Consider the following 9795-nt stretch of genomic DNA (forward strand, 5'->3'; position numbering starts at 1 on the left):
AGGATGAATTTTCTTTCAGAGGAATCTCCTTTAGTAATTATCTCATGCATTTATCATCATATACCTCATGCATCCTAGACATTTCTATGCATTTTTATATATCCTAATAATTTCATTTCATGGATTCTCATATATATCATGCATCTCATATAGTTCCTATCTTCCACGAATTTCATCAATCTCAACCATTTTAATGGCCATCTTCATGCATTTTGTGCATCTTAGGCATTCCCATGCATTGCACGTGTTTCATATATTGTATTATGTATTTTCTGAGCCATTTTTCTTGTAGGAACCCAATCAACCCTTAGAAAAACTTACCCAGTCCTATGCTAGGATAATCTTGTAGATAGACGAAAATTAGGTCCATAGGTTGCCTCATAGATTGATGGAGCAATCTGAAGTTCATTTGACGAACATGTAAACAATCCTTAACCCAATCCCCTCCTCCACAAGTGCCTCCCTAGTGAAGAAACCATTTTTAAAAGAAAGAAAAATGTCTTTGTCTTTATGATACTTTTACCCCAACAAGCTTGTCTCTGTTTTTGTCTTTTTAAAAAAATCTTTGCCATTACAAAAATATCAATCATCTTCTGTGCGATTTTCAAGTGACAAGGTACTTGTTTTATCTTTATTTGTCATCGCTCATCAAAGACTTCTCTCTCACAATAACTAAGTTCGAGGAAAAACCCTTGAGCGAGACAAGATACTAGCTTAGTCTGTAGTTAAACCTCATTTTACCATACCTCTCTGCCAATATAGACATGCATCACAGAGAGACCTTTGTGTTTTGTTATATACATGCCTTTAGCTATTGTTTTGCATCATCAAGTTGTCTATGTCTTTGTCTTTCCAAAAACTTTCTTTCAAAAATACTTTGCTAGATCTAATCTTTTGCACTTTTACAAAATTTTTGTGTCTACTTCTTTGTTATTAATCGAGCTTCACACACTCGACAACAAAGAGGGGCATCTATAGACACCAAATTTTTTACCATGACATTTTTTATATCAAAGAATTCATGTTGATTGGCTTATTCCAAAATAAAGTTAACTTTCATCTCATTTTTGTCCTTTAAAATGACCTCTACAAGGTTTTGACAAAAATGTCAGCTTTCTAACGAACTAAAAACTAGGTAGATCAGACATAATGATTAAAAGTTAGGGCCAAAACAAGTTATCAGTAGTTAACAACACTCTATGTGTCGTCAGCTAATTTTCTGTGTCATTAGCATTCGACCCTTTTTTGTGTTTGTCATTAGTAGTAAACAACCCATGAAGTGTCATCAGCTTTCCTACTGGCGACAATTAATGTTTGTCATCAACAAGGTTTGTCGTCAGCATTTTCTTGTTGGTTTAAGAAAATAGCATCCTTTGGATAAACCCTATCCTACCCTCTTTCCAAACCAGGATGGTTATATTAAAAATCTCCAACCACTTTACAATAATCAACCCTTATATCTAAAGCAACATGCCTTGGATGAATCTCAACTATTCATTAAAAAACTGTCATTAGGAGTCTTCCTTTGCAATTTAGACCAGACTTGGAGTGGCGAATCTCATATACTTAGGAAACATATTCAGATTGGTCAAAAAAACTACAAATAGGGGGGCACCCACCTCTATTTCAATGTCTGGAAATTAGGAATTAAAGTCATAGCTCTAGCCCTACTACCAAAATCCCAACACAACTAGCCTAGCCTACTTTGCCTAATTAAACCTACCTAACCTAGCCTAGGACCCAAATCCCTTATCTCACCCACCTTTTGGAGCCTGCACCTATCCGAAGTGATGTCCATGCTCCACCACACTCATCAACAATGTACTCATCAACAATGTAGAAAGGGGTACTTAAGCTCGAGGTCAGCCTCTTTTTTATTACTTTGTTCATTTATTACATCTTTTATAAGTATTGAAATCTCTAACATTCAAATATTTTGCTCGTTCTCGAGTCTTGGTGGCTCATGTCACTGATCTCGCCTTTTCTAGGATCCATGTATGAGGTACGTACACTTGCAATTCACAATCTCAAAGAGAATATCTCGAGCTCTTGGTGTGGTTGATCCCTCCTTAACGAAGGAGGAAAGACACAAAACCTTGTAAAACAGACCCCATAACTCTCAAATTTGGATCCAATTTTTGGACCCCTTTTGTAAAACTTTCTTGTGAAAACCCTTTTTTTGTTTTCAAAAATTTTGAGATCCACATTGGGTGGCTGGCATCCACCGGTAGGCAGGATTCTCATTGGCTTGCACCTCACCAACGACAATCGGATGAGAGAGAAAGTAGGAGGAAGAGGGGGAAGAAAGGGGAGAACCGGGTGACCTCCTGTATGGTTGCAAGGAGTGCTGCCAGTTAGGTGGTGCGAGTGAAGGAAAGGAAGATGAAGGTAGTGATGATGTTATTGAGTACAAATATTGCAGTTTATAAACCCTGTTGCATATCATTAGATGAGAATGTGATCCTAATTAACTTACATGGTTGCATCCCTCACATGCACGCTTTTAAGGTAAAACAACACATGTCCAAGGGTAGCTGATGCCAATTATTGGATGATAAATCACTGAAGTTAACTTACGGGATATAAATCCATGGGGTTTGGTGCAGTGGTAAGGGACCTAGGCCGCTAGACAGGTGGTCAAGGTTCAAATCCTATGAGCATCACTCTCTCTTGCGCAAGCTGAAGCAAGGCGACTCCCTAGGAGGCAAGGGGTGCACCCAAGGAGTTTTATGCTACCTGGATGGCGACCATGAGTAGTATGGCAGGCTAAGCCAATCCTGAGAATCTTTTTCCGTCCAATAAACAAAACAAAAAGCTAAATAGATATTACTTGTTTGGCATGATAAGCTTGGTTAATAGATGAGTTAGGTACCCACAAGGGCTCCACACCTTGGTAGGTGGGTCCACTTAAGGCGTTCAACTTGAAGGACAGTTGCAAGTTAGATGCTTGGTCGTGGTGGAGTTTTACACTGCAGACATCGAAACAGTCCCACAGTGAACGTGGCACCTATTGACCTGTAATGGAATGTATGAACCATAGTTGGCAAACTTGTTGCCCGAGTTGTTTCTGATTGGGACCTAACCAAGTTTAAAAAAAGTGATATAACTCGGTTAGGATCAAACTCAGCCGAGTCACATTTTGACCTGACTACTATAACCTAAAACTGAACCATTGCATCTAACTATTTCTGCCAGAGATGGACCGTGGTGCAAATGATGGTCAGATACCAGCACATTTCAAAAAACACAATTCAGAACAGAGGGTTATGGCAAAGCTTTAGTTTTCATTCATAATCAAATAACCAAAACATAGCAAATCTGCCTTATTGTCTAAACATTTCAAAAGTGACGGGAAGGACTCTCTATCTTGCTCTTCTTTTCCACTTTGGCATGGAGGCTTTCCCCAGGAGAATGGTGATGTTGTGGGGATCAGGTGTGATTGTGGCAAGCAGCATTGCACTCATTCGCTGAGCCGAAGCATTTGTGAATGAGGGTGCAATACCAACGGTTAGGGAATGGCTCAAAGCATACTTCACCTGCATCAAAATTTCATGCTATGTTCAAGTCTCATTATAGAGTTAACAGATCATTGTGCAATGTTAAGAGAAACTCCGGTTTAGGTGGTGGATCCCGAGAGAGAATGACATCGGGTGAGTGAGGATCAGAAGAAAACTTCAAGAGTTTTTTTGCAAAAATGTTTTTGCATGAAACAAAAAAGGGGAAATTTTGATATCAAACATAATTTTTCTGACAGAATCTCAGGTGCGTATCTCCACTCAGGAGTACCCTGTATATCCACTTTGTGTTTGGCATATACAACTCAAAGCCAATGATGTCAATGGATCAGATTTTATCCAATCCCTGACCCAATCTGACAGTATTTAGTAAGATCTGGTAAACCAAATCCATACCCAATTATAAATGAATTTGGATAAGATTTAAAGTTTTGCTACTGAATCCTATAGATATCTGGATTTGATGGATGTCTTTATCCGGCTACATGTAAAAACTCAGATATGATATGAGCTTCTCTTCATCCAATTCCAAATATGATTCCGACTCCCATTAGCCAATATTCCATGAGCTGGATATGGTATTAGCCATATCCAACCTGAAACCGAACCATTTATATCCCTACACAAAAGTAAAGACACTGAGGCAGTATACTGTTAGAGAGGTAACCTTCACTACAAGAAAATTGTTAATTAGCGACGGAAATTAGCGACGGATTTTTTCCGTCGCTAATTAGCGACAGATTAGCTAGAGATAGAATCTGTCGCTAATTCGCGACGGATTAGCGAGGAAACAACTTTTATCGCTAATCTGTCGCTACTTAGCGACGGATTAGCGACTGCATTTTTTGTCGCTACTTTTTATTACAAGAACACCATTTTAGCGATGGATTTAGAGAGGGAACTCTGTCGTCGCTAATTAGCGACGGCGTAGCGACAGAATATATTCCGTCGCTTTTTTTGTATTTTGATTTAGCGACGGAAACATTCCGTCGCTAAGCCGTCGCTAAATGTCGCGTAAATCCCTAATCCCATCCCTCTTTCTCTTTTTCCTGTTTCGCTGTATTGCTCCCGCCCGCCGCCCTCTCCCTCCTGCCGCCCGTCGGCTCTCGCCACCGTCCGGCCGCCGCCGCTCCCCGTCCACCGCTCGCCAGCCGGTGCTCGCCAGCTGCCGCTCCCCGTCAACCTCCCGCCACCGCCCGGCGACGCGCAGGTAATCACTTGCATCTTCTTCTTCTTCTTCTTCTTCTTCTTCTTCTTCTTCTTCTTCTTCTTCTTCTTCTTCTTCTTCTTCTTCTTCTTCTTCACGTTGTACGCCCCGGCGATGGCCGATGAGGTTGAGCCCGGGCTATCGGCGGCGAACCTCGCCTGAGCTTGCCTTGCCTCAAGCTCATGCCTGAGGTGAGGCTTCACCTGAGCCGGGCTTGCCTCAGGCTCATAGCCTGAGGTGAGTCCTCGCTTGAGCCAGCCTCATGCTCGAGCCATAAGGTGTGCTCGTTGAGGCCAGGGTCGAGCCCTCGCCTGGGCCAGGTTCACGTCTGAGCCTCCCCTGAGGTGAGCTCACCTCAGCCTAGCCTCCATTCCTCACTTCAGTCAGGCTTAAGGTCTTGCTCATCCACGCAACATCGCCAGCCTGTTCGCTGTCCCTTGTGTGCACGTTTTCAAGATCCACAATCCTTCCATCGCCCTCACGTTGGTCCCTCAAACCTTCAAGTTGTGGGTCTTTTGCTTGGTTTGTTATTGGAATCATCAAAATCACATTTCTTCCTTAAGATTCCACATGCTTGTGTTAATTTTTTTTTTCTTTTTTCCACTTTGGTGATGATCATGAATGTGTGCATCAAGCATGAAAGAATCAGATTTCTTTTTTTTTCCTACTTTGGGCGAAAAGTTTTGTAACATTGGTGCAATTTTGAATTATACTGAAAACATGGGAGCAATTTGAAAAATTAGCCTTTAGTTTTTTCATCGAGTTCTCACTACAATTTGATGTTCAAGCTTCAAAAACAAGGTTCGGAGTGCACTTATAATTTTTCTCCCTTTTTTTTAGGGAAAGACGCTAGTTTAAAAAAATATATCATCAATGCTTCTTTTTCACTTTATTTCATTGCATTTCATCATTAGATATATCATCAACAGTTTAGTTGTTTTTTGCATTGCATAAGTGTTTGTGTTTCCCTAATTAGCTTCAATATTCATTTTAACACAGTGTTTTTTGCAGATTTCTCAACGGAACTCACTTGTGCCCCGCCACCCGTGGTAAGTAAGTGACAAAAACAATGCAAATCGAGTAAATACCCGTGGTGAGTAAGTGATGCAAGCGCATCACATGTTATTTAATTTATTGAATGTAACACTTTATTTTTCACACACTCACTTAGTTGTTGATATCTAGGACTGCTTTGTTGGAGTTCGGAGATCATGCTGAGCATGATTTTAATGTATGAGAATAGAAGTGTTCTTATTTTTGGAGTACGGAGTCCATGCTATGCATGGTAGTAGTTAGTGGGATATTGAAGTGTGTTTGTTGCAGGTACATGTTTGACATTTGTTTGATATGAATTATTTCGATGTATTGCAATGTTTGATGTGATTGTATCCATGCTTACATGTAGTTACTTTCAATATGATTATGTCTTCCATGTGAAATTGTATACTGAAAGCATGCTTCAAATGAATGTATCGTGTCATGAATAGTTTGCACATGAAAATATTAAGTTATCAATGCATGCATCATAATTCTTGTGATTGTATGACATCATATATTGCATGATAAATTTGATATTTTCTTCATCATAGCATTCTGATGGTTCTCTTTTAACTGGTTAGGATACTATTTGTAACATCATACGACAGAATGACTGCAAACCGTGAATGGATGTACCGTAGGATAGTGGACAATGAGTTATCGCATGAATATATGGATGGTGTCGATAGTTTTATTGAATTTGCAACGGCAAGTGTCAGTACGGTAGATCCCACAGGTCGGATTAGGTGTCCCTGCAAGATTTGTAAGAATAATTGATTTGTAAAACCTCATGGCGTTAGACATCACCTATACAGGAAGGGTTTTGTGAGTGATTATCAGAACTGGACGTTTCATGGAGAAGAATTTAGAAACGATTTTGATGCACGGGTGAATGTGGTGCACGATAATCCATATACGAATTTGATATTTGATGCTGCAGGAACAGAACTGGGTTCTGCTATGAGTTCTAGTGATGTAAGAACTGCCGTAGATGAAGAATCACCAAACGATGCAGCTAGTAGATTTTATGATTTACTTAAAGATGTTGATGAGCCACTTTGGAACGGTTGTGAGAGTCACACTATCTTGTCTGCAGTTCTTCAACTAATGAATTTGAAGTCCGAGTATAATTTGAGTCAATCATGTTTTGACCATTTGTGCATGATTGTGAAGAGTATGTTGCCTAAAGATGATAAATTGCCACAAAATTTCTATCGTGCGAAAGTTATGGTCAACGCTCTAGGTATGGGTTACAAAAAGATTGATGTTTGTCCAAATCACTGCATGTTGTATTTCAAGGAGCAGGAAAATGACATATCATGCCCGTCATGTGGGCATCCTCGGTTCAAGCCAAAGACAAGAGGCAATGGTAGCACGAGATCAAAGGAAGTTTCATACAAGTCGCTCCGCTACTTTCCTATCACTCCTAGATTGCAGCGATTGTATATGTCTTCAAAGACAGCTAAACACATGAGATGGCATGCAAATAAAGTTCGACACGATGAAAACAAGATCACTCATCTTGTTGACGCTGAAGCTTGAAAGCACTTTGATCGTACTCATCAGAACTTCGCAATGGAAGTGCGAAATGTTAGACTCCGTCTATGTACAGATGGATTTAATCCATTTGGGGATAGATCAACTCCATACTCATGTTGGCCAGTATTTGTAACTCCATACAACCTTCCACCAAGCTTGTGTATGAAACGTCCAAATCTTTTCTTGTCTCTGTTGATCCCTGGTCCGACCTCACCTGGCCAAAATCTTGATGTATATCTAAGGCCATTGATTGATGAATTAAAAGTACTGTGGGATGACGGTGTTACCACGTATGATGCCCACAAAAAACAAAATTTCAACATGAAGGTCGTTGTTCTATGGACAATCAGTGACTTCCCAGCATATGGTATGTTATCTGGTTGGAGCACACATGGGAGGTTGGCTTGTCCGTACTGCATGGAGGATTTCAAAGCTTTTAGATTGAGGCATGGAAGGAAGCCTTGCTGGTTTGATTGTCATCGTCGATTTCTACCCAGCGATCATCCATTCTGACGTCAAAAGAATGCATTTAAAGCAGGCACAACTGAAACGGAAGGTCCATCCTCAAGATTGTCTGGCATAGAGATTCTAAGAAGATTGCGATACTTTCCAGATGTATTAATAGATGCCCGCAGTCCTACACCCTTTCGTGGATTTGGGAAGGATCACAATTGGACGAAAAAATCTATTTTTTGAGAACTACCGTATTGGCCGACCCTATTGATACGACATAATTTGGATGTGATGCATGTAGAGAAAAATGTGTTTGATAATGTGTTCAATACAGTAATGAATATTAAAGGAAAAACGAAGGATAATCTGAAGGCCCGTATGGATTTAAAATTAATATGTAAAAGACCAGAATTGGAACTCAAAGAGTATAATGGCAAAGTACTGAAACCAAAGGCGAAGTACGTGCTCGGACCTGATCAAATAAAACATGTATGTCAATGGTTGAGACAACTGAGATTTCCAGATGGATATGTCTCTAACATTGCTCGGGCTGTGAAGATTGACGATGGACAGTTATATGGGTTGAAGAGCCATGATTGTCATATCTTTATGCAACGATTGATACCCCTAGCATTCCATGATATGTTAGACAAACCTATATGGGGGGTATTGTCTGAGTTGAGCAGATTTTTCAGAACATTGTGCGCACGGGAGGTCGTTGTATCAGATGTAAAGAATCTCGAGGACTCTGTCATCACCACTGTTTGTCTGTTAGAAAAGATATTTCCGCCAGCATTTTTCAATGTTATGGAACATTTGATCATACATCTGCCATATGAACTAAGGGTTGGTGGCCCTGTGCAATATCGATGGATGTACCCATTTGAAAGGTATATGTTTTTTTTATATTTGTCTCTTTAGTGACAGATATTTAAAATTTGAAATGTATATTCTTGTCAGATGCATGTTCGACCTAAAAAAAAAGGTTTGTAATAAAGCAAGAGTAGAAGGCTCTATTTGTGAGGCGTACACTTTAGAAGAGATTTCAAATTTCTCATCTATGTACTTCGAACCTCATATTCCAACACGTTACATATGCCCGCCCCGTAACGATGATGGAGAACAAGTAACTGTAGCTGACAAGCTGTCGATATTTCAACCACTTGGGCATGCATTTGGTAGTTGCCGATCAAGGCTATTGACAGATCGAGAGCAAGATGCAGCACACATCTATATTCTTTTTAATTGCTCAGCGATCGACCCATACATCGAGTAAGTATATGTATATGCAACTCAATTATAAATCCTTTTGTGTTCTATATGTGAATACATGGCTCGGTAATATAAGTATTTGTGGTTTGCAGACGATTTGATCTGGAGTTGCAAAACGAAGTTTCACATCTCACTGATGCAGAAGTATAAAAAGAACGTGAAACTAAGTTTGTGGAGTGGTCGAAACAGTTGGTAAAGAAGCTAACATAAATTTTGTACTTATAAACAACACTAAGTTACTTAATTGATCGTGATCACAATCATTGTTTATGTTTGTGCGTAGGTTCGCAATGGTGATGTTAAAGATCAAGGAATATGTGATTTAGAAAATGGTCCGACCAAAGTTGTGCAATGCTACAACGGGTATATCGTAAATGGTTATCGATTCCATACAAAAGACTACGGTATAAATAAATCAACGATAAATAGTGGCGTGTGTGTCAAGGGTAGCAGCTACGGTGAAAATGAACATGATTACTACGGTGTTATAGAGGAAATAATGGAGTTGACTTACTTAGGCATGAATAACAGGGTTACGATATTCAAGTGTCATTGGTTTGATCCAACTGCAACAAGACTCGACAAAGCTTCAGGCATTGTGGAGGTGAATCATAAATCCAGGTTTGGAACATATGAACCATTCATATTAGCCTCGCAAGCTCAACAAGTTTATTATACTTCATATCCGAGTATAAAAAAAGTCAGATAGAAATGAATGGTGGGCAGTTTGCAAGGTGAAATCCAAACTATACCCCGAGTATGATCAGTTAC

This window comes from Nuphar pumila, chromosome 1 (genome assembly GCF_984573655.1).
Source record: "Nuphar pumila chromosome 1, dmNupPumi1.hap1.1, whole genome shotgun sequence".
In the NCBI taxonomy this organism is placed as follows: Eukaryota; Viridiplantae; Streptophyta; class Magnoliopsida; order Nymphaeales; family Nymphaeaceae; genus Nuphar; species Nuphar pumila.